At 40.9% G+C, this 26475-nt stretch overlaps 1 protein-coding gene and 1 long non-coding RNA gene across 4 annotated transcripts in view; one reads left to right on the forward strand and one right to left on the reverse strand.

The window, feature by feature from the left end:
• Positions 1 to 18099, reverse strand: part of PCMTD1 (protein-L-isoaspartate (D-aspartate) O-methyltransferase domain containing 1) — a 45895-nt gene extending 27796 nt beyond the window's left edge. Inside the window, exons 1-2 of one of the 3 annotated variants that reach the window (XM_069779323.1) lie at positions 17821 to 17937; positions 15732 to 15850 (exon numbers count right to left, since the gene is read on the reverse strand). The gene's annotated coding sequence lies outside the window, so the exon portion shown is untranslated. Of the gene's footprint in view, positions 1 to 15731; positions 15851 to 17820 lie in introns of all 3 variants that reach the window. The other 2 variants (XM_069779325.1, XM_069779322.1) reach the window with 2 other exon arrangements.
• A 178-nt stretch (positions 18100 to 18277) lies between these two features.
• LOC138684750 (uncharacterized) lies at positions 18278 to 22230 on the forward strand. Its single transcript, XR_011324010.1, has 3 exons — positions 18278 to 18464; positions 19052 to 19228; positions 20154 to 22230. It is a non-coding gene; the product is annotated as an uncharacterized lncRNA (long non-coding RNA).
• Positions 22231 to 26475: the final 4245 nt, after the last annotated feature.

A 26475-nucleotide genomic window follows, 5' to 3' on the forward strand; every position in this document is an offset into this window, starting at 1 on the left:
ACTCAGCTGTATGCTTCTGTGTGAAGCAAAACCAATTCTCACTGATGTTCTGGAGCAGGAAGAGGTAAAAGTCACCAGGTACAATTATCAGCCAGCAGGAAAACCTTTAATGAAAGCAGAAAAACCACACTTCTCAACATCCTAGTGTTCCACAGCAAAGTAAGTAGGCCAGTGTGTGTTTAATCGCACAGGAACATCCCTTTATTTGTGAAAAAACTAAAGGACAATTTAGACAGGAAATGCAGAACTTGAGGGAGGATTTTTTTTTTTTTTTTAAGGAAAAATAATCTGTAAAAATATTCCAGCCATGCTCACTTGTAGCCCATCACAGCTACAAGTTCAATGAACTACTGAATCAAATGATAGTTAACAAGTTAAATAATCTACAGTGACTAAAGCAATAGTTTTTGCCATCCCTTCATCCTAAAAAGTTCATGATTACCTTAAAATTATTTCCAAACATATCTCAACTAAAAAGTAAATGTAAGAACTGAGTTTCTTGAAGACTAATGCAGCTGTTACATTTGACAAACAGAAATACCCCTTCCAGCCCTACCTGCAGAGTGCATTCACCACCTCGCACCAGCAGATGGAGAACTTCACCAACTAGCTACACTCAACTGGTGAGCAGGCAAATACACAAACAGCTCAGATGGAAAAAGGCTATTCTTCCAACCTAAAGCTTTATCGTTTCTATCAAAAAAAGTCTTTATTAGTTTCACATAAAATTTCTTTCCCATAAATAACATTTGGTAATTTCAGTATAGTCACTATGCTAAAACAGAATTAATGTCTTCAGGTATTTTGTAATTTTATATTCTTGGTATTATCTGACACCTAAAGTTACTGTAGTATCACAAGGTTTTCTACTGATGAGACCCACCAAGCACTTCACCTTCATTAATGGTTTTCACGCAGAATCTCAAAAGCAAGAACAGAAAAGTACACAGCATGACATCGTGGGAAGCAGGGGAGAAAACAAACAGAGAGCCTCCTCTCAAGAATGGGATGCTTATGCAGCAGAACAGAGTGGCTAGTCAGAAGTGTGGCTGAAAGTTGCATCTTACTCTGGACACAATGCCCCTGGCTGAAAACAGTGACATTAGGTAGACAGTGATATTGCTTGCTTTTTAGCTATCTTGCTTTTGGTTTGCTTTCATTAATCAACTGTGGTGCTCTACTTTGAACTCTACAGCTATATGTAAGCAAAAATACTACTCAAGTGGAAAATATTTTTGGTAAAAAAACAAAAAACACCCTAGGAAGTTAAAGAAATAGATCTTCTCATGAAAAGTGACCTCTTGTGCCCAGAGAAATATTTTTTTATATTTTACTTTCCTCCAATGGTGTTAATGTTTGCAAGCTTTTACCTTATGAAAGCAAAACTACTTGCTTCTAACAGAGGCAACGGATGTGTGGTCAGACACATTTTCTACTGTTTTAAACACACAAAAAACACCTCACAAGCTATTTTAGCACAGCTACAGAAAAAGGGCAAATTAGTCAAAGCTTTCTTGTGACAGCTGACCCAGGACCAAGATAAAGACAGCAGATCATACTATGATAGAACTTTCTACATAGCTGCAAAGCTCAGAGAAAGCATCCTGTGAAGCTCACCGATACCTGAATTGAAACACACACAGCTCACAAAAAGCACAAGCAGTGTTCTGATGTCTATTACACCAAGAGGTACAGAAATTTCAGAAGAAAGGGGAAGGGTGCATAACATTAACAAAATGCAGTAATTGCCTTTAGCCTTAGGAATCCTTGGAATACAGAAGCCAACAGAAATTGTAGTTTAGGAGTTAAAATTTCAATACAAAATTTCAATTTCAAGTCTTGAATAAAAAAGTTCACTCACTGATTAAAACCACTTACAATTAAAAAAACCCCTCTGTTTGTCATTCCATACTATTCATTCATTTATTTTTACAAGTTGGAACACTTTATCTTGAGGTTTCTTACATTCACAATAAAAAAGAAATGTCAACACACTTTCCAACTTCTGTAAAAATCCACACAATTGTATCACAACAGCTCTGACTCATTTCTGACCTAACTTGTAACCAATTTCACTGTAATTCCTTACCATAAATAATATTAAATAAAAAATCAGAAATTGTCACATTAACTGAACAGGTGTTCTTTGGCTACGTGAATCTAGGAAGTGCTGACAATTTGAGTGCATTTTAATTCTCCACCATTTTATAAGCTATGAAAAACCCTTATCTGAGAAGTTAGTAACCAGATGTAAGGTTTGCCAAGGTTTTTTTGCCAGCTTTCAAAGGGACAAGCTTTGCACTTTTCAGAATTTTTACATATGTATTAGCACTTCATATTAATTCCTTAGGTCAGTAATGACTTGTACACTCGATTAAATATCATGCTAGCAAGGTATCAAGTTAATTTGACAGACAAAACCTCGCCTTTGCTAAATCCATACAATGCCAAGTATCTTACAAATTTAGTATCTTGTAATACTGACACATCCTGACTCCACACAGGTGACTCCTTAAAAATAAAAGTTATTTCAGCCTACTAACTTGAATCTTATTTTGTTTCAAAGGATGAAAAGTAGAGGACAAAATACAGTAAATGGGATCAGCCAATATTTCAAGTCCGATCCTCAGAACTAACGCAAGTATCCTCCTCAGAACTACTTTCACTAAGATATCAGCTTGGAGCACACCATACCACACTGAATCAAGACTGTGATGCATTACTTCAAATTCATAGATGGCATACAGAATTGCTTGGTAAACCTTCCACCTTACCCAGGAGGGAAGGACAGGGAAGGGACAACAATAAACCACTGAGCTATGCCTAAATATAGACATAGCAGTCAGCTGTTAAGTTCCCCCAAAAAGAAATATTCTGTGACTGGCGATAGGAGGGAATTAACCACGAATGCACACAAGGGCCTGAAACACTTCAGCCCATTTAAGAGTTTCAGTTTACTCATGGCAGAAGTCAGCAACACCACTAGGATCAGCAGAGGTTTAAAGCTTCCCAGGCCACCAAGTGTTAGACCTACTTCTGTTCAAACTCAATTCATGCCACTCCTGCAGCTGTAATGAACTCAAGATCGTTGTACCTGTCCTCGTCCCATCCAGAGACTCCTACAACAGAAGGATTCCATTTTTAGTTTAGCTTTCCCTTTCCTCCCAAGTATTCTAACAGTGCTGTACGAGGAAATTCAACTCCAAACTGCAGAGCTAAGTATAAGATTTCAGCAGGGCCTTCTGAATAAACAAAATGATTGATTACTATCTGAAAGGAAAAGAGAAATTGTAACAGTAGCTTCACCAGGCAAAGGCTGAAGAAAACCAAAATATGAACTGTGTGCTAGAGGCAATTGTAGTAGGTGACTACAAAAATCAGAATAAACTGTGGGACACAGAGGTATTTCAGCATCAAGTCTTACATATGCTTTGCTGCTAAACTGCTACTAAAGGCAGTAACAAGTCTAAGTGCTTCGGCAATTAGCTGCTACTTGAACTGCCTTCTCTTCCACAGATATTTGTTTTGTCACTCCAAATAGTTTAGAAAGAAAGAAAACTGTTGTTTTCAGGATATAGTAATATACTACTTGGTGCATTAAGGAAAACTCTATCAGAAACACTGCACATTTTTGAAGTCTATACTCCAGACTCATCTCACTCAAAAACATTTAATCCTAACCTACTGTTCAGTGAATCATTTCAAGAAGCTTTTCAAGTTAAACAGAAGCAAGTACAAAAACAAGTACAGTCAACTCTCCAATGTAATGTACTCCACAAAGCACACTTCAAGGTTCTTTGTAATATACCAATAGAACAAGGAACAGACCACAGGATTAACATTAAGCCAAATGAATGTAAACAGCTACAACTACTGACTTAACCTGAATTGCATTGACCTACTTGGGCAGAAAATGTTTGTCAAGTCTGATGTAAGCTTAAGTCCTGATCCTCCTGTTTAGGCCTTCAACAGCTGTTTATACAAGATTCCAGGTGTGTGCTTGCTCTTACTCTTCCTTCACCTCCAGTCACCTGAACACCCCAAACAGCACACATGGTACTGCATTTCTCTCAGAAGATGCACTGAAGCTTATGGCGCTCCACAAACATATAAGCAGTGACAAGCACATGAGTGCAGATTTCATGATCAAATGACCTTAACCTTGGTAGTTACATAAGGGCGTAATTTTTGAACCAACCTTGCTAAATGTCTACTCAATCTTTTGACTTTTTTTTTCTTTTTTATTAAAAAAAAAATCGAGACAGTTCACAGGAACTTAAAAGTAATAAAGCAACATAGAATTTTGTTGGTTGTTCACCCAGGAAAAAAAAACAAAACAAAACCAAGCCCACATATTTTCTTTTTCCTTCTTTGGACAGGGATATATTCCTTTCTCAGTCTATATTTTCTTCTGTACTGGATTTGTTTTTCTCACCTGAAATTCTACCTACCCTCTTCACACAATGGCAAGGACTGAATGCCGAAAAGAACATTTTCTATACACCAGTTCTATATGCCAGACCTGTTTTCAGGTATGCTGATAAAGACTTTAAAATTCATTACCTTTTATTACAAAGCAAAGCAAAGAATCCTACTTATTTCCTGGATGGAACTTTTAATGCATAGCTTAACACCATATCCTGATTCAGTTCTCCTCACTGCTTAAAATCTAGGCAACCAAAAAATGCTTGTGAAGCTGAGCCTCCCGGGCTTCACAAGCAGTTTCTTCAAAGTCTCCCATCTATGACACCACATAAACATGTTTGGAATGCCTACTTCAAAACAAAGAAGTAAGAGTTCACCATTTCCACCCCAGACAGCTAGAAGCGTAATTTGCCATACTGGGGTGAAAACTAGAGTACAGGGTAGTTTCTGAATTTTAAAGGTGTAGATCTATACCCAGTAAGTACTAAAATAGCCTTATACCCTCAGAAAGCAACTCCTCAGCTGTGGTCTCTATCTATTTAGGGCTGTGCTTATGATTCTCCAACAGTTGTCACTATGGTCACCACAGACCCAGCTTCAGTGTTCACATCCTAGAATGCTCTCTGGGCCACTAACTGACCTTTCTTAATTATACCCTGCAAAAACTCCCTGCCGAGAGACAGAAAAGCTGTCTCACTGCCCTAGTTTACTGACTCATTAATAGCTAGTAAAGACTGTCTGTTGGTCATCTGCACAAAATTATTGTCCCCCCACCTCCCACCTCAAATACATGAGATCTTTGGGATTTGCATACCCACAAGTATTTTGAATCTAGTCACTCATGTTACAAAAAGCTTTAAATTGGAACCAAGCACAGAAACACTCCCTTCTCTTAAAAGGATCTGCTAGTATCTAATTTCACAGTAAGTTTTAATTTCGCCGGTCTCTGCCACAGAACTTTTGTTAAGAAATACTCTTATTTATAAAATGAAAAAGCCTCCATGGATGAGAGGCTGATGAGATGTTAAACAGCTCTGGAATACTCTGATTGCCCATCTTCGCAAAAGTCTCATGAGATTTTAAGCACCCAACATTATTACCTGTGCAGAAGACATTAGTCTGTCAGGCATAAACAGTTTGTCCATTACTGATGCACAATATTAATAACCAGTTGCTGCTCAGTCCCCAGAACCAGCTCCTCCTCATATTCTGAAGCAGATGAACAGAAGTGCTCTGAAAGTCATCTTCCAAAGCAGCAAGATGCTGTTAGCTAGTATCATCAGAAAAAGCAAAGAACTAAAATTTGTTATGTGTCAGTCCAGTGATACTGTCTACAAGATTTAAACAAAAAAATTTTACATTATTTCAATGATTTCAGAGAGCAGTGTTACCTGCTAACAAAAGTCTGAATAACTGATTGACAATGACAAGAACTGATGTCTATGGCAGTGTATGATGCAGCTTGAGTGGTGGCACTAGGCAGTTCCTGGTAACAGTACTCGATCAGAGCAGCATGGCATGCTTTTTTCACAGTACGCAGTGATAAGATGTCAACAAAACAATAGTTGCCAGTCTGTTGCTTACCATCAGAGTTCACCTACATGCAAACTGGTGATTACATCTCAAGAGGTTACGTGTATACCTTTATAAGTGAACGAAAACTAGCTCTGTGCTGACTCTGTGTACCCTATAGTATCCGATCAACTGCAGATTTCAAAACAATTAATATTGCTTCTCTACCCACACAAGTCCAAAACATTTGGTGGTGCTAGTTTGTAATATACTGCATAAAATGATCTCTTCTCTGGGGAGCCTAAAATGGCTTAGTAACCTGTCAAAGTCCCACAAAAGATCTCATAAGCAAAGGACAGCAGCTTAATCCAATGTCCAACTTATAGAAGATCCCCTATCCTTCCTCTGACAGTAGTGCCTGTGAAAGAACCTGGCAGTCCTCTTATAGGATGCTTTTTAAGGTCTCAGCTCCTGAGAGGTGTGCCTACAGCTCTGCCTATTCCAAGGCTACAACTATTTTAAGTGCATCCAGTATAAACTAGTCAAAGAGTACTGCTTTATCACAGACTGGCTGGGAGAAAGGAGAAATATGAGAAGCTTCTCTAGAGGGCCTAACAGACCCACAGAAACAGGAGGTACCAGGTAATAGTGGCTTGTTCACTGGCAAGACTAAAATACCAGAAGTTCATAAGACAGATATGAATCAGTGATGTTTAATACATACAGATGTCTGATATTCACTCAGTCTGTATCATGCACCTGTTTTTCAGAAGACAAACTGCTGTCTGTGCACATATTTTACAGGAATTAGTGAGCTACAGAGTGACCAGGCTGCAAAACTCATTGCCACAATACATAGCTTTGTGCAAGGGTATTTAACAGAGAATACTCATTTCAAGCAGGTTTATGTAAGCCGTTACCAGTCAAATGTTAAGAATTAGAAGAGCTGCAGAGAGATGTGTAAAAGAAAAACCAACACTTGGAGTATCTAATCCTGTTTAGCCTGAAAAGGTAAAAGGCATACAACTGACACAAACATTTCTGCAGATTTTAACATTATCCTGATCACAAGACAACCAAGACACGATGACATAAATGACAAGCCAAATACTCAACATTTTTAAAACAAAACTTGTTAGTTTGTGGTGACCTGAAGGTAACAAGCCACAGTAAAATATGGTGCTCCCTTACTTTCAGTATCACCTTCAGAGAGCAACCAGTAACAGCTGCCAAGGGGGGGGGGGGGGGGGGAGAATCGTCTTTTATAATGAAATATCAAGCAGGTTTAGTACAAGAACTGAAACATACTTTCCTAACCTTCTACCACAAATGTAGTTTCTGCAGCTATAGCTCTTAAGCAGAAGAAGTCACAGTTCATATAATTTTGAGTAGGCGAAATGTGGCCCATGACAAAGTATTCACTATTTCAGCCAGTGGTAAAGTTCAAAAGCTTATTGCACATAAACATTTCAAGTTACTTAAATAACTCATTTCCAGCAGTAACAGAACAACATACGCCTGTTGCCTTTAGCAAAAGAAAATAGAAATGAGGTCAAGTGTAAAAATAGAAGATGGTTACATTCCTGACACTTGAAACCTCATCTTAGAGCTATGCATTTACTGCAGTCTCCAAAAAAAACCAAGGCCCAAATAAAAAGCAAAAATATCAATCAACTTTATCAAGCTCCAAGTGCACTAAAACCTTTGGGTTTTCTGATCTTTAGAAATACATCCAAAAGCATCAAAATAGCATGCAATAATCACAGCATAAACAACTTCTAATACTGTATTACCAAAATATTTACTTTCACAGCCTGAGAATCTCAACTTTTATTTATTATGCGTCCTCTTCTTAAGAGACACTAAATAAATAAAATTAAAGAAAAAAAGTTCAAGTCCTGATCCTGTTTACTAGATTCTTAGAATAGTCCACTGCAATACAATGTTTTGAGAAGCTACTTTATTACTTAGGCCTGCAATCCCCAAGAGGGAAGAACTGAGTAAGGCCTACTCCTGTTTCCTGCTTCTCTTCCTCAGAACCATGACACAAAATTCTTTCACTGATGCAATCTTCTAGAAGCATCACACTAGATCACCAATTTTTTCAAATGTAGTTTGTTTAGTAAAACACATGCACACTAAGTTACTTTTATCTTGTCAAAGAAAGCAATGGCTATCTACTTGCACCTAACTTTCTTCTTTTTAATCCCCAAATCCTGCATGTCTCCAAGCGCCTCACATTTAAAGGCCCATGTCATAATCTGCCTCATCCTCCAGATACACCATAAATCTATAAACAGCACACCCTAAACTGATGTGACCTTATCCATAAATCCCCGTTTCTTAAGATGTCCAATGCTTACTTTATGTAAAAGAGATTAACTACCCCTTCATGGTTCTTACCAAAGGAAAAGTGATGATTTATCAAAACTTTCAAAACGTACAAATCAAGTATGAACTAAATGTATTTTAAAAGTCTACCAAAGAAGTCTCTACACAAATGCAAGTCATCCGGGGCGGGGGGGAGGAAATCAACTCCTTTTTTTACAATTTAAAAGGTTACAGCCTTAAGACTGTTACCAAAGCCTGTTCCACAAAGTTTCATGCAATCATTCTAGCACTCTCCCTGTTCCTGTTGCTATTAAAACACCCTACTTTGAGGTAACATTTCGAAGTATTGCTTTTGTAACCATATCACTTCAATTCACACCTCTACGGCCAGCCAGCAACTTCCCTAAATTTTCAACTGGACTTGCAAATGATTAAAGATTATTTGCCACCACATATCAAAGTTAACCGTGTTAGGTTATAGGATAAAAAGCTATTCTGCACACAGACAAAGGAGCAGAGACACACACTCGTGGGTTGGTGAACTCGCCTTAACACCCTGACCCAGCTCCTCCCAGGGCTACTGCAGGAGAACCATCGGCTCTCCCCACATCCCCACCACCACCCAGCCTCTCCACGGGACTTTTCAGATAGATGTCACTGCTTACAGGGTTACTAGATTTATCATGGAATGCAGGGGAAAAGCACTTGGGGAATCGCACAAGTCCCATTACAGGATGTTTAGGGGAGGAACCAAAGGTGGGGAAAGGGAGGGATCAAAGTGGCTTGGGGAGGAACAAGTTCCGGAAAACAGAGAGCTATGGTGACAAGAAGGACAGGTCACCTGTGAACAGGTTGCAGGTCGGTATGTGTGTCTAGCTGTGCTCTGCCCCAAATCACTGCTGTCTGTCCTGTCTGCTCATTAACCTCCTTTTGTAACTCTTTTTCTGGGGCTCTATTCATTGTGCATGTGAATCTACTTGACAAGCGGAGTCACGCCACAGGTCACAGGGGCCCACACGTCTGTGGTGCCAGCAAAGGAGGGGGTGAGCTTTTGCTGGTCAAGGTGCAATCACAGGGAATACCAAGCTGGACTAGCCAGCAAACTGGCAGTGTGGCCTGGGAACCAGGGACGGGGCAGACCGTCCAAGTGAGGCAACTGAAGGAGTCGACTGCTAGAGAACCTGTGGTGTTTGGGATTGGTGGCTGAGCACGACTGTGTGCGTGTCTAAGAGGCAATGGGGGATAAATGAACCCAAGGGCCAGCTGCAGGGTAGAACGAGTGTCTAATCCCAGTAACTGGAAGGACCCATACTATATACATGCATTTGTCACTAGCAGACATTCAGCTTGACCATCCAGAAAAGTCAACAGGATAAGGCCACTGGCGCTGTTTGCGCTTGCATTAGTACTGTGCTTTCTGTGTTGATGTGGTGGCCAACTATGCATTTATATAGGTACATGCTGAATACATGTGTGTTTGTGTTACTGCGAATATGTGGGCAGCCTCACTACTAGCTGGACCTGGGGTTGTGCATGCTTAAACTAAGAACTTGAAATACTCGGAACAAAACCCCTTATAGGCCTTCTTTAAAAGCCAAAACCAAAATACAAAAGCACATTTTTAACTCGAAAATGTTTCTGTACTACTGTTTTTCTTTGTCTCCAGGTATGAATCAAGTACTAATGCAAATATGGCTCCAAAGTTATGATTTACTCACAGTACAAACAACAGCAGACGTAGTCTGAAGGGGATCTGGAGCATTTGGGAAAGCTTCAGTGACCACTTCAAGATATTCATACAAATATTTCACCAAGAAATGGAACTTGAGAACCTTTTATCATTGCTTATGTAGCAGCTGTGCACTTGCACAGTGCATCTTCATCTGCATAATCCTACCCCATCAGGTTTTTTTCAGTCATACAAAGCACATGGTTTTCACCTGAGAGAAATGTAGTTTACAAATATAACACAAGAGGCTGCTACAGTCACATAACCTGCTGTAGTTATATAATGAACAACTCCAGTTTATCCAGAGCCCCCCAGAACGGAGAAGTCAAATCCTACACTGACTTTTCTGACATCCAGAAAGCACTGCAGGATCTCAGGAAATTCAGCAGTAATGAGTTTTAGTCCTAATGAATTAACTGAAATAAGCAGAGACTAAGGCCTATGGGATTTATAATGTTGCAACTGTCAGCTCAGCAGAAGTTATAAAGAAACTCAGCAACTCAACTTTTCTGTGTCCTTCCAGTTTCATTGACCTCCTGGCTGCAAGGATGCCAAATTTAGAGTTTCCTGAAGGAAGAACACAGCAAAGCTTAAGAAACTAGACAGCAGGTGGCTACACAGAATGGAAACAAAACCACAGTTCATTCTCAAAAGGGTAAAGGGGAGAGCTTCACAAATAAACAGCAGGGTCACATGTCCCAGCAAAACCCTACCTGCCAGAATCCAACAACAAGAACATAGTAAATGAACTTCATGCGTCTTAGACAAAGATTTTCAGATGGAAATCAAATCCTTTAATGGCAAACTGATGTCCTAGTAGAAATACTCACAGCATTCCTGATTACTTGAAATTATTAGTACTGCAGGAATATTAACCTTTTGCTTTGTTTGCTGAAATTAAGCATCTCCGTTAGTGAACTTCAGAGTTCATTTTAAGCAATGCTAACTCGCATACCTTTTAGCCATACCTATCAAGCAAAAACAATTGTGTTGAAAATATGATTACCAGGATAGCGGCTCCAACTCTCTTCTCTAACTTCGATATATACAACATTTTATAGCACAGTGGGCTGGACTGGGTTGAAGAATATTACTTGGCTTTTTCTTTCAAATATTTGTAAAGAAAACCACATGGTAATTCCTGAATATCCACTGAAAACATCTGCTACAGAAATAACCCAAATAAATTCTCAGAATAGTAACCACTTCTCATTCTCCCAACCACATGGTCCTAATTCCTCATTCAATGTTAAAACAACCATTTATAGGAATCAAGCCTTTCATTTAGGACAGGGACACCACAGGCGTATCAATTCCTGGATGCAATTCACTAGCTGACTATTACCGTAAAGAATTCCAATGACTACCACTTCACTTATGGAAGCCATACATTGATGCAGGTATCTCTTTTTGGGGAAGCAGTTTGTCATTTTTTTTAAAAATATGAACAAATAATTAAGACAGACATGTCATCTCTTAGACATTCTCTTTGAAATTCAGTTTTCACTCCTGAAGGCAACGGGAACTGATAGCAAATGCTATTTGTTTTGCTTGAAGGATAGTACCAACATGCATACTGTGAATAGTTATGTTCAGGAGCACACATATTTTGTGTCTACTACTGCATACTGCCTTTCACAACATCTTAAACTAGTACCATGCAAGAACTCTGATTTTACTCCAATTGCTACCGCTAAATCTATAAACATTTGTAGACATCAGCTAGAAAATAAAAAGAAAAAAACTTCCCAATGACATTTAGATGCCTCCTAGTGAAACATTATCCAGTGTCACAAAGTTGCTGCTATTCATCCTGAAAATAGTTTTCAAGATCGCTTAATTTGCCATTAGAAATATGCACCTATCATTTAAGATTTTAACAAGCCAATTGTTAAAAAAAAAGAAGAAATAATCATGATTACTGACAGCTTTAATAAGCGTTACCTATTAGAAACTGTGCAAAGAAAAGTTTTCGTAGTAATAACAGCAAGCCTTTGATACTTGTGATGTGACTCAGGTGCTTAAACAGACCTCTAGTGCTACTGTAGGTTCTTATGCTAACTATAGGCTACTTGGCCTATGATATGGCAACAATTAGTGTTAAGTAACACAAGAGAAAACTCTTCTGTCCACATCCTGTCCTTGCTTCCCTGCAAATAAGCAAGAAGTGTTGCTGCTGTTGTGTGATTTAAGATTCCTAGACAGAACACAAACCATGTAAAGCTGAGGGATGTGTCCTTTGAAAGGAACACAACAGATGGGACTGGAAAAGCAACCAGATAAAAGTTAAGGCATCATCGGCCAAAAGACTCCCAAGACAAGAGACCAAAAGAACGAACCTGGAGATGCTCTGACTTGTGACCAGAACTAAATGTGCAGCCTGTCACCACCAGGTTCTAAAAAACTCTCAGGACAGAGATCCTGTTCACAGTCACTACGTTGCTGCACAACTGGTTGGTTGTACACATATTCTTTGTGCATATAAACACACACCATCTCTGGTAAAGGGTGCATGTTAGCAACCAAGACAAAAACTGTCCCTTTTCTAACTGCTCAGCTACCTCTACTTGAATTCATTCTGCCTGCCATCTTTTTTTTTTTTTTTAACTTCAGAAGAACACAGGCCCTCAAGTAAACCCTATCTCATATCTAACAGCTCCATGTTGACAACTCAGATGCCCTATAGCACCTTCATATAAATGTCCTTCACGCAGGATTCCGAACATCTCACATCATTATCGAACTGCTTGCTCTAAGCCTGTTAGTTTTTAAATTAGTTTTTAAACCTTATTTTAGGGTTTTGTTGGCAAGTTCTGGATTGTTTCCTCAAACAAGTTTTTAAACACTAATTCCATTTGTCTTCTTTTACATCCTAGAAACACTGCAAATCCAAACTCAGCATTTGCTTTGCAACTGTATGCTGAGCAAATGCTACTTTGAGAAAATCTGGAGTGAAATGCGATACTTGAGAGAAATTCTAAGCCTCAGTATTTTACATCACCTTAACAACACTTGCAGTACCTTAAATCTTCAACTTCGTGCAACGCAGAACTCAATGTTCTGCACTTGTAACAAACTAGATCATTACATCCTTTCTTCACTAAACATTATACAAAGCCAGAACTCCAGAATTAGCCTTCATTAAATGCATCTTTTAAGCTCCAAGTCTTTTTCTGCCACAAGACAGCCTTCTAACCAGAGGGGCAGTTCTCTCCTGCTCCACATCACCTCCCCGCTCTAGAACTCCTCCACATGAGAATACACCAGAATCTGTAGCCTGAGAGTTACCATGGTGACTCCTGATGTCACATCTAAACTATTTTAAGGCTGTGGAGTTTGGGGTTTTGTCTTTCTTTTTTTTTTTTAACTGCTCTATGATGACTTCTAAACCAGTGCTTTCTCTTCACAATGAAGGACAAATTATATTTTTGTGCTTCAATTTAAAGGACTAATAAAATTGAGAAATAAATCACATACCAATTGTAGTCGCAACATACAAGTGATGGACACCACAGCTGCTCTCTAGATACAACTTCCAATAGTTTTGCTTTCAGAAATAATAAGTTTCTTAGGACTAAGTGCCATTGTTAAAGACATCTTTACTTTCAGTTTACTTTTCCTTTACTTCTACTTTTTACTTTCAATGTTTCCAGTAAGCTTCTCATCAGAAGTACATTCAACAAGAACACACACACACATACATTCATCAGGATTTCAAGCTCCTTGGGATTAGTTAACATCACTGTCAACTTTGCAGTAGCAACACGAACTCTGAAACATAAAGTTGGCATGATGTACCAGGACAAAAAGGACAAAGAACTAACACTACTGTTCTGAATGGCAGTCAGCTAATCTTTCAGACCTGCAAAAAACGATCTTCAGCACCCTAACCTGCTACAAATTCTACCCTTTCTTCAAGGCCGAGAAGTCCGGCCCAGTTTTCTTAAACAACACAGCAACAGCAACTGCTCTAAGAGCTTGCATTAAGCAGGCTTGAAGGCTCTCATTAACATCCACTGCACACAAGTAAGTCCCAAAGGAATTGGAACACTGCAGTTATTTCCTGATGTTTTCATGTAATTGTACCCATAATATTTAATATAAAATACTTCACTCTACTCCCTAGAAATCCATAAAAGGAAGAGGTGGAACACTGTGATCTCACTTCTGCAAACCAGATACATTAAAAGAATTCTCCATCAAAAAAATTTCTCAGTCATTGGTTGGAGAAGATGAAGTATACAGATCAACTTCTGACCCTACCAGAAGATTCTTAGAGTGCCTTTAGGCCAGTCACGTACCTGATTACTCATTTGCAAAACAAGATGGCACACATATGCTTCCTACTTTTGCTTGTAGGAATTTACATTCTAAGTAGGTAAAATAAATGAGGTAATATTCAATGATGTTTGCATTCAAGAGTGCCAAGTGCTGTAGACTTCAAGGCACTTTCCTTACACAGAGAGCTGATTAATGATCAGCTACAGAGCATCACTTTCAGTTCAGCAGGGTAAAACAGCAGATCTCTGTGACATTCCTGCTGAAGACGGGAACAAAGCAGGAAATGAAAAGAACAGGTATGTGTAAAGACACTTCTCATCCAGAAACAATGACTGTATTCTCAGGTGTTTCTCACAATGCACTGAATACTTGGATGAGCATTCCCATCCTGCCGAACTATTTCAGAATTGCTTTTAATGTATTTGTTTTGGGAAACTCTTAAAACTCCTGGCATAAACCTTTCTGGAACACTGTATGGAAAAACTATCTTGCCTATATTGAGTTTTGGGAGCATCTTTGGGGAAAAAACAAAACACACCTGTATTACTAACCATGTCTTGCAGTAGGAACTCTAAATTTGATCTTTGTGTTACTCTTTTTTCTTTCAAATTTGCCTAAAAAAAGTCACAGCCAACATGCTCTTTAGAGACTTCCATCTGCACTGGTATTATTCTTCAGTCTACCTTTGGCTTCGGAATACACACTTACCAGCTGAAAGGAACCACACTTCAAGTTTCCAGAAACACGGCCAAGTGACTGCTCTGGTATGGTCCAGTACAGGCATGGAAAACTACAATACATATCTGGCAGTCGGGTCCTATTGTTAGTCTCCTGTTAGGCAGAAGCCTCTTCAAAAGGAGCTGCTGCAGCTTGGGGCAGTCACTGACAGGCGAACAGAAGACTGAGCAATAAAAATCACCAATCTGCCAAGATTAGGACTATAAAAATGGCAAGACTTCATAAATATATAAATAGAGTGCTGCAAAATTCAAACTGGCTGGTCAAGTATCTAAAGCAAGTCACAACACAAAGTCTGAGATTGGATGAAGAAAACCCAGGGAGAAAGCCAATTAGGAACAGCAGAAAGATTTTTACAAGAATTCTGCAGTGAAGATCAGAGATTATGCAGGGAAGGAACCTAATCCTGCACAGACCCAGTGATAACATTTGGCCATCCAGGGCTGCCCAGTATTACATACTTTTTTCTGTTTCTGTGATTTCATGACATTCTACTCACTGCAGATCTCCCAACAACATCCAATTGTTTTTCCTTGCATTTCTGAGGGACACTGACTGTTGTAAAGAACATCTGGCTAAGTGTCCATCTCCAAAGCCCTCATTGTGGCTCTCTGACCTCACTCACGTACTTCTTACATTCCTATCATTACATTATATTTATTCACCCAAAGTCAGTTAAAATACCAATAGATCTTTCACACATTTCTCCACCTACACATTTAAATATTTTTCAAACTTTCCCAACAAATCAGGCTGGAGTTCTGCAGAAGACAGCTCCATTTATCCAAGCCTGATTCCTTCCAGAGATAGTCTGCCCAGAGTAAGGTAAGGGTCCTGTGGGGGGAAAAAAAAAAAAAATGTATCACACATATTATGATTCATTTGCAAGAATAGTGAATTATGGTTACAAAGGCATTCTCAGAATACACTCTTATCATTTACTAACTTTAAGCATTAGATTTTTTTCATCTTGCATCTTAAAAGCATTCTCTGTAATACAGAAGGCGTATGGTCAAGAGGGATTGAGTATCTTCACTAATTCACTGTAGTGCTGACTAGCCTTACCTGTGTCTCTTTTTTTGTGTGCGTCTCAAAGTTTATTGCTTATTATGAGAAGAAACCTTACTTCCTTGCTAAAGTCTTGCAGTTCAACTGTGCTTGACTTTTACCTGACAAGAGTAAAAAATACCCACTAGGAGAACAGTGGCTACATGGGCAAGTCCTGCAAGGACACGAGCATTCTCCACACACTGCACCAGTTCAGTACTTCCATCTCTTCTCTCATGCAGACCCTAAAGATGTTTTCCTTCATCTTCCACCAAGAAAAGTGAACACACCACACCCACACCCCCCTGTCCTTCCACCATAGGTGGTTTTTCTTTTTTCCCTTTTGCTGTCAAAGAGGACAGAGCTGTACAAATCAGGCCCAGGTTGCTGACTGCCTATCAAATAAATGCCAAGATTCCTTCCCCCTCCGCCCTCCCTTCCCCTTCCTCCAACTTCACTGCGAGCCGCTGACAACTGCCGAGGCAGGGGGGAGGAGGGCGACGACGCAGGAGAGACGAGACCCGCAGATGCACAGAAGAAGGTGGCCCGAGATTTCGGTCCGAAGAGGAATCACATCGGCCGCAGCTCTGCTACAGGCAGACGTGTCCCCAGGACGTCTCCCCCGAACAGATAACAACAAAGAAAACAGAGAAGGGAGGAGGTGGCTGCCCCGGAGCGAGTTCCTGCTCCTCCCCTTACGCTGCTCCCAGCCAAAACAGAGACCACAATGTAAACAGAGACAGAATGTGCGTTTATGGCAAGGCGGGGGGCAGCGGCAGCCTTCTCCTTCCTTCGCGGCTGCCGCCAGGGCCGCTCACCGCCGCCTGCCCACCGTGGCGTGCGGGCCGGAGGGCAAACTTACCCTGCGTTTTACGTACTTCGCTTATGTAAACAAAGTATTTTCCTCTCGCTGCTGCCACACCACCTCCCCTCCCGAAAGCAGAGACACCCTTCCCTAGCCCACAGGTTTTTCTTGAAACAGAACAAAACGTTGTCTCACACTCCCTTTTGCGTCCTCCAAAATGCCTCGGCCTGGAAGACCCAGCCCCCGCAAGACGCTGAGGTTACAGGGATTCGGGGGGGGGGGGGGGTAAGCTGCCGTTCTCACTGCATTTCCTCGAAGGTAAAAAAAAACCAAAAACAAAACCCAACCCAGCCGTCACGGGGAAGCGGCAGGGCGCAGAGCCACAGCGGGGAGACGAGCGCTCGAGCGCTGCCCTCACCTTGCCTCTACCCCCCGCCCGGACCTCAAGGCTGGAACCTTCTCTCTCGTCCCCGTCCCCTCACACCTGCCCCGGGCCCGCGGCAGCCGCACCAACCACCTCTCCTCCCAACCCCTTTTTGGGCCAGAGATTATTTATTACGCAGGCGGCGAAAGGACGCGGGGGGTGGGGGGGGGACCGACCGGAGGAGGAGGAGGAATGGGCTGCCGAGGGCGTACGCACGCACTCCCCGTCCCGTCCGTCCCCACCCCGCAGAGGCGAGCGGCGGCAAGCCCTCGCCCCGTCCCGGCTGCGCGAAAACAACCTTCCCCCTCCCCCTGCTCCGCAGGGCGCGCGCCTGCGTGCGCGGCCAACGGACAATGGGAACCGGAGCGCCCGGGGAGGCGAGGGGAGGGCCGGGGGCCGGCGGGCCGCGCTCCCCCGCCGCCCCAACTCACCGTCCCGGCCGTCTGACGGCGGTCTCCGCGCTTCCACGGCGCGGCCGGGGAGCGCCGTTCCGTCCGGCCCCCTCCTCCCCGCCCGCGGGACACTCACCCGTTCTGCAGCGGGCCCCGGACCCTGCGCGGGGCGGCAGCGGCGAGACCCGCCTGGGGCGGGGGGGGCGGGCGGGGTGCGGGGAAATGCAGGCGGGAAAGCGCTCCCGTCGCCCGGGCGGAGCGCAGCGGGGGCGATCGCCGAGGGAGCGGGGGCCGCTGCGAGCGGAGGGCGGCGTGCCGCCGGCGTTACCCTCCCCCGGCCCGCACGTCGGAGGGGTCCGCGGGTCGCCGCCGCCGTTGGTGTCGGTGCGAGAGACGGCGAGGGGAGGAGGGGCCCCAACAGCTGAGAGGATGTAAACAGAAGGTCACGTGACCCTGCGCCTCCGCAGGCGGCCAAACCCCCTCCGCGCCACGGGGCGGCTCGAAAGGGGGAGGGGGGGGAAGGCGAGCCGCTCTGCTTCGAGCCGTGATTGGCCGCGCTTTGCCAGCGCCAGAGCCAATGGGAGGCCGGCGTTCACGGCCTTCGTCACCAGTCGCCTAGGGACGTGGGGATCCTTGTCCTCGCGGTAGCGCCAGGCCACAGGCTCTCCCCTCCCCCGCCCGGTTGGAAACCCCTTCCTGGGAGCGGGCCGGGCCGCGACGCCCGTGTCCCCACCGCCCGTGGCAGGCGGCCGCTTGTCTCCCGTGAGCCGCTGAGGAAGGGTTCTCGCAGTGGAGGGACGGCCCGGGGCCCGGGGCCGGCCGCGGGGGGAGGAGCCGCCGCACCGCAGGAGGGCGAGGGAGGGCGCGCAGCTTTGCAGGCCCGGTTTTTAAAACATGGGCAAGGTGTCCGGTGTCCGTCCGGGGTTGCTCTGCTTTCACCGGGCCTCCTGATTTTACGGCGTTTTCGCCTTTCTCCGACGAGCAGGGGCAAGGGGGAGGCCGGCGTCTCTTCAGATCCCCCTTCCGTAGGGCCTCTCACAAGGGGAGTCCGAAAGTGGCACTTGCCCGCCGGCCCCCGAGAGAAGGGGCTTCGGGCTTTGATGTTGCCGATGCTCTGAAAGAGGAGGTAGTTTGAAAAAACTACAGGGAGGAAGAGAGGTCCCAGGGAACGCTCAGGAATTTGAGAAAGGAGGAAGTGCTGTGGAAGGGAACAGACGGGATTAAGTGGAGGCCGAGGCAGCCTGGGGCCCCAGTGGCAGCCCGAGGTGATCGAAGGTATTGGGTCATTCTGAGCCCTGGTCTCAAGCGAGGTTTCTAAGGCATCGTCTCGTGTTTGGTTGCAGAGGGGGCTGGAGCAATGACATGAGACTCAGGAGTCGGAGGGTGAGGAAAGTAGGCTGCTTATGGTGTTTTGAAGAATTAAAAGTACACAGGTGTCAGGACTTGTTGCAGGAGCTTGGCTAATCAGTTTTCCATTGAGGAAAGGAATGAGAAACGCCAGAGATCAGTATCAGAAAATGGGTGGTATTCACACTTGCAGAACAGTAAGTTCATACCAAATGATCAGGCAAAAGGTGTAGTGTTTGTTGACTTCAGGGTACTGGATATGAAAACCTGAAGATCTAGAGTGGCTGTTAGAATAAAAACAGCAATTTGGGTAACTTGGTGACATTTACAATGATAATTTAATCTGGAGTGGTTTAAGTATTAAGAGTTTTGCGAAATGCAGCTGTGAGGCATAAAGTTTTGAGCTTTAGCCAAAGTTTGAGTACTGGTGGAACAGGATTTCTAAGTAAAAGCCCTGGGAAATGAAGTACACAAAAATGTAGCTGGTAAGAGGCCAGGAGTGAGTATTGCTCTGTTGAGGGGCGGAGTTAGTTAATACCTGCTGCACACAATGGTTGTAGAGGGCAACAACTGAGGTGGAGATAATTGGCAACATGAGGGGGAGAGTTTCTGCTAGGCTATGACTGAGAAGTAATTCTGTCTTTTGTTAGTTGGACTGAGGGATTCAAATAGTCCTACAAATTGCTGTACTGTTACTGCTGTAACTGATGGCCCCTTGCATGAGAGAAATGGAGGGGAGGAGAAACAAATTCCATTTTTACATTGAAATATGCCTTGCCCTCAGATAGTAAACTTAAGTAACTTTTGCTGGCTTTCAGTATTGAATATTTCTTCTATTAAGAATTTTTAGATAGATGTAATAAGTGTGTATAATTCCCTGCCTATTGTATGTATGAGGGTTTCCTGTTCATTCCCTCTCTGTCCATCGCATCTCGATCTTCTTGTGCATGACCAACACATACTCATTACCTGTCAGACAAGGTGCACTTAATCTTTATTCACACAGGACAGAAGTTATGGCCATATTTTGCTCATTTAATTTAAAAAAAATTTTCAGGTAGCTTTTTTCCCTGTAAATTACCATGTTATGCTTGAACTGATACCATTTTTTTCCATTTACAGTGGACATGGACATCAAATTAGGAAGGTCATTCTGCCGTCTTCTCTCAGAGCTGAAAAGAAGCTTCAGCATTCAGGTCTAGCAGAAAATTCTACTCAAGCATGTACGATTGTCCAGATTTGCTCTAACTCCCGTCATCCATCGTCACACTAGAAGGTACATATTTCCTGCTGCAGTATATAACTTCTGCATCTTGATGTGAAAGATACTTATTGTTACATTATTTTAAATTTGAGATGTGCATAATTTGGGCAACCTTTCTTTTCATTTGAGTATAAGTTAATATTCTCAAAAAACATATCTCAGCTTAAGTATTACATGACAGGCCCATGAAAGCTCTGTATAAATTAGCTGCGTTCAAAACCCATGCAGAGCACTTCTTAATTGAAGCACAGTGAACATCCTTTCACCCTCATAAAACAATGAGTTGTGTAGGCTAACGTACCCCCAAAACTTCATCATTCTGTGAAAGTTTGGGGTTTTTTTACTGTCTCTGCAGATTTAAGCATTATTTATTCTTTCAATTCTTTGTACCGATTCTCTGTTATTTTTTCATGATCATGCAAATAAGTCTGAACTAGGTGGAAGAGTCCAGTCTGTCTTCGTTCTGTGCTGCTGGTGAAGGTTATAACATTCATATGCCTAACAGAAAAATACATACTCAGGACTGCCATTTTTTAGATAAATGCGAAATTTGCTACTGGGGTCCTTAAGGTTAAGTATTGAGACTTAACTGTTACCATATTGAGCAGAAAATTAGATATGCATAGCATTTTATAACGAAAACTATTCCAAATGAAGATGATGTTGTATATATTGACTAGTTAGGTGTATTTAATTTCTTATTTATGTAGAAAAAAGTTGCTTTTTAGACTAAACCAGCATTTTGGCCTTCCTAAATATGTCATTGGCTTAAAAGTAGAGTGGTGCAAACTGCATTCCTTGAATGTAATCCTGTTAACATAAAATTAACAAATAATGTGTAATTTATACTGCTTATATTTTTTGTACATCTCAGTTTAGTTAATGAAAACCATTTACATGTCATTGCATTTAAGTTGGCTTGATTTAAGTCAGTTTCAACTTTATGTTCTGTGTTATTGAGTAACTGTTTTTAAATATTTTCAAATGCTACAGAAAATACATACAAAACAAGTATTTTTCTTGAAAATTTATTTTTAGATATATATGCCATTTTGGTAATTGAATAAAGCTTAAAATTGTAACATTTTTGACAGAGCTTTAGCTGACAGTGTTTAAAATATTTTTTATGTTCTGCAGTACAGTCTAATTTTAATAAAGTTATAACAGTATACTGTTTTGTTGGATTTCTTAAGTATTACCCGTACCAAGTAAGAATTTCTTTACTTGCTTGTTTAGCTATGGAAAGCTAATGCAAGGAGAAGGATATAAGAGACCTACACCTTAGCTCTGTTTCTAATTAGTTATTTCACATTGTGGTGCACGCATTTGAATGTTGACACAACTTTTTCGAAAATATTAGTAACTTTCTATTATTTTGAAATGGTGATCATTTTCTGATTCTGCTCTTTTCTGTAGTTAATGAAACCAGATTTTTCTGGTAAATTTTCATTCTATCTTTCCCTTTTTGCTTTGGCTTTCATTTTAGATGAGTTAAAAAGACACTGTGTGCAAAGACATAGAAACAAATTCTAATGTAGCTGTTTTAATTATGGATATTTACTGTTCTCTGGGTTACCTGCCATTCATTTTCCCTTCTCATAAACATCTGAAGAAGTGTTCTGAATGTCAGCACTTCTTCAACCACATTTGTTATAGCTAATATCTAGTTAATACAGAGGTTCAGTCAGCTTGAGAAAAAATAATTAAGAAGTATGAAGGTGGCCCTGAGATCTAAAACAATCAGCATTTCTTCTTTATTGGAAGTTACTTATGCTTGAGTTTTTCAATTGATGCTTTTTGAAGGCTGTAAAATTAAATTAAAAAAATAAAATAGGATGTAGTGTTGGGTCTGCATGTAGTCCAGAAAGTCCATGTAAAAAATACCCTAATATAGTAGTAAAATAGAGAAGAACCAATGAGGAATATGTTACAATCAAAATACTATGGAAAAGTAAATAGATAACTTGATCCATAAAGCTAAAGTTAAATATCTGTTTAAAGCATAGACCCTCTCTGTATATTAAGATGACTTAGCTTGAGTGGGATCATACAGAGATCTGGGTAAGTAGTACTTGATATTACATCATAGGCAGACAAAAAGCTAAGACAAAAATTGGAAGTCATTTTTAGAATAACTCTAAGAAATGTTAAGATTATAAATTTCTAATCCAGCAAATCATTCCAATTGTTAGTGGTTCAACTGAATAAAATAAGCGTGAAAGATGTAATATTGCCAATTCTTGCATATTTAATTTTTTTTCTCACATATTTTTCCCTATTGAAAATATCTGTCAGCTTCCATTATGCCAATGAAGCAGGAACAAAAAATTGTCCTCAAAAAGATGGTAGGACCAGAATTTTCAGAGTTAATGGTAGTTGCTGTTTCTGTTTCTTTTATTATTCTCATCGGAGGGACAATTCATGGCCAATGTAGCACAGTCATTAGAAAGGAAAAATGTTGGAGCTGAAGAACTTCAGCGGAAGACCTGGGCAAAGAGTTTCACCAAGAGCAGCCATAAGTAGGATGAGAAGGATGCATTGTGTTCTGAACTTGTTCTTAGTCCAATGCTTAGGCTGATATGGAGATCAGAAGCTGCTGCTTTCCTTCTATTCCACAAAATTAAAAAAAATAGTGTCTTCATACTGAAACTACAGTGAACGCTTATGTACTTTTATGTTTCAAACTTTCAGTGAGTGTGTAACATCCTGTTTCTCAGTCATTTTACATGTAACTAGTTTTTTTTCTCTAGTTTCCACAATCTTATTAGACTTCCTTCCCTCAATCTAACCTCATTCTGCTCTTTTGTTTCACCTTTAATTATCAGGCATTTTAAAATTATAGTTGATTTACTGTGTCTGTTTTGCATGCCCTCTCATATTGATACCTTCCTGATATTCTTGCCTTCATACAGTATATGCATTGAGCTCTTTCTTTGTCTTTTTAACTTTTCATTGCCTTCTTTCTTTTCCTTTATCTTTGGTGGATTTTCTTTCTTGACAAGCTTTGACTGGTCAGTTTTACAGGTGTAGAACACAAAATCCATGTGCTCTATAAGTAGCAGTTACAGTTTTCAGATACTGCCCTCTGCTCACTTCAGTTGATATCAGTTCTGGCAATTGGATATAGTGAGCATGTGCTTCACACTGTATCATACGTTGTCATTGGCGTAGCCTGTTTGAGGAAGAGGGCTCTGAAATGGAGAAGTGCTGCGGTGGATTTCTCCTGTCTTGCAGCCTTGGTCTTCCCACATTAATATCTTGTCTGCGAGCAAAAAGTACTGTATGATTGAGAAAATTTTGAGTAACACAAAGGGAAAAGTAATGAAATAACTGCTGGAAAGCAGTTTCTTTTACCCTTAATGTTTGGCCTGCCTATCATACTTTTAAAATATTTTATTTTTGCATTCTTTGCTCCCAGATATTGGAGTGTACCTTCTGTGGCTCTCAGCTGTACCCCAGCAGCCACCAGGCCATTTGCAAAGATTTATGATCAGTAGTGTACAGGTTCCCAGGAAGGGAACTGGATCAGCCCCCACAGAGTACCAAACCCAAGCTGAGTCTGTTGGGTTGCACATATAGCACCAACCCACTCACAGTTAAGCTGTAATGGACTTGTCTGAGTGCACAGTCACATATCATGTTGTAACCCCCAGTCCTGGTAAGTAATGAAACATCAATCTGGCTCTGTAGGCTGTTGGTGCAGACATCTGAAACCGGCAATGCAGCCATGCAGCTGTGTGTGCTGGCTCTGGAAGTAGTGTAGTCACGTTTGTATGGTGTTGCTTTGACAGGTGAGGCTTGAAAGATTTCACCTGTGAGACTGGTAAGATCTACGTATGCAAGCTCTAGTGTCTCTGCATCTTTGGCCTCGTTAATCTGCAAATTGGGTAAAAAAAAACCCAGCATAACTGTTTTAGATAAAAGTGGTTGTATGCTGAGAAAGCTTTAGATCAGAATAATGTTTCCTAAAAGCTCCAGAGCTAGTTGATTGAAAAAGGCATCTTCAAAAGGAGTAAATGATCATTTACTCCAGGCCACGTCTATGTGCCAGCTTACTTCATGGAGTATTCCTACTGGTCTTTAAGACTTGCCACTTTAAATTTCTTTTATAACTGCACACTCCGTCCCTCTCCCACCCTCTTCTGAGAGGCAGTTAGTACTGTAACCTTGCTAAGGCATTTGTAATTTTTAGGAATAGAGATTTTCATTGCTGTAGATTTTGAAATACACTCTTCTCAGACACGAATTGCATTAAGCATTTGAACAGTGTTACGCATGCTGTGGGTCACAATCACGCTCTTCTGAAGCATGCAGAATCAGTTCCGAACAAAATGTGTTGGGGTTTGAGTCCCATACATTTATTTGGGATGCCTGTAATCCATCCGTGCATCCCACCTCTCATGCCCCATTTAAGTGATCACAACTCTTATCTGCTTTATTAGAGGAACTGTGATACAATAGTAGCAGAAACATCTTCTTTTGTTACCCTGAGTAAGCAGGAATAGGAGTGATAATTACCAAAAGTGATATGCCTGCATACATCTGGTTAAGAGAGTGCAGGAGGCTTTTTTTCCCTTACCATGAAATCTTCTGCTCAGGCAGCGTTAGCACTCCCAGGCTCCCTGGAGCAGTCATGTTGGGAGTGCTCCTGGCTGCAGGCAAAGGATGGCACAGAGCCAGAAGTATTATTTTAGCTGTCAGAACGTAAGCTATGCTCAGTTCATATTTTAAAACATTGAAAGCACACGCTAGAAAAAAAATATATTTTAACTTAAAAATGAAAATGACTGAAATGAAATGAAAAATAAAATTAAATGGTGTCTGTGGCCATAGGCATTCGTCTCAAGGATGTGTCTCTCATGATCAGCTATCTGGCCTTCAGATTACTTTCCCAATTTACTGCTTGTGCCTTTGTGGTTTTTTCTTCTGTTAAGAACAAGCCTGAGATCATAGCAGTGGAAGGGTTCCAGTGGCCTGTAGTCACTGATAAGCGTATAACCAAATGTTCATAAACATAACAAAATGATCACATCTAGGTAACAGTGGACATACTATAAAATCTAGTCATGCAATCAAATGTTTAAAAAAATCTTTTAGAATTTGGTACCAAGACAAGTGTTTGTCTTTTAGATTTCATGTATAGAAGTAACTTACTCACCTGTAATGATATTTTACAAATAATAGGATATATTAAGCTATTCTTTTTCAAAAGGTTATGGATACCTATTTTCTTTTCTTTTTTTTTTTTTTTTTTTTTGCCATGACCCATGATGGGAAAAGAAATGTCTTCCTTCAGGGTTTCTGCTTTCAACCATTTGTAACTTGTGTCAGAGGTATATCAGGATACAAAATGAATGTGTCAGCAGAAAGTGTCATATATTATCACCTCTGTCCTACTCATTGATTGTAAACTGCAAGCACGAGACATTCTCCGTGGAAATATGTTGATTTGTCTCTGGCTGTAGCTGGCAGTGAGTCAACAACAGGCTCTTTATGTAATCCTTTTCTTAAATCAATAGGGTATTTTGCTAAATTTATAATGCTATTTTTTTAGTAGCACCATGATTAATACTTTGAAGCCAAACAGTCTGAGCTTCCCTTGAATGAGTCATATTGAAAGGAAGTTACTGTACTTTTTATCTTAAATAATAGCAAAAATTTTATTCTGAAATTAATAAATGTTGGGAATTTGCCTGTAATTTTCCCTGGTTTTGTTAATCAAACATGGAACAATATGTAATTTAATTTATATAAATTAACATTTAACTCGCAGAGCCTCTCTTCCATATATGGGCTGATAATACACTATCATTAGTCCTCTTATTGATAGTCAGCTGGCCTACATGCAATAATTTCAAAGGCTTTTAAGACCAACCATTTACTTGGTCTATTAGATATCTATTTCTTACATGCTGCATTTATCTTTAAGTAGGAAAGATGAGGAAAGCTATCTACATGTTGTAAATATGTCAAAAATCCAAATGTCTCTAGTTCCATTTCTAACACATTTAATATTTTGGCAAAGTGAGAAGGTTAACTTTATATGATTTTTTTTCCTAAGAGAATTTAAATCTCTTAATCAGATTGAGTTGTTACAGACATTAATTTAGTCTTCTGTTGGGCTGTATAAAACATCCTTTACCAACAGGCTACCAAAAAGACAAGGAAACAATCATTTCT

The sequence above is a fragment of the Haliaeetus albicilla genome, chromosome 3 (genome assembly GCF_947461875.1).
Source record: "Haliaeetus albicilla chromosome 3, bHalAlb1.1, whole genome shotgun sequence".
Taxonomy (NCBI): Eukaryota; Metazoa; Chordata; class Aves; order Accipitriformes; family Accipitridae; genus Haliaeetus; species Haliaeetus albicilla.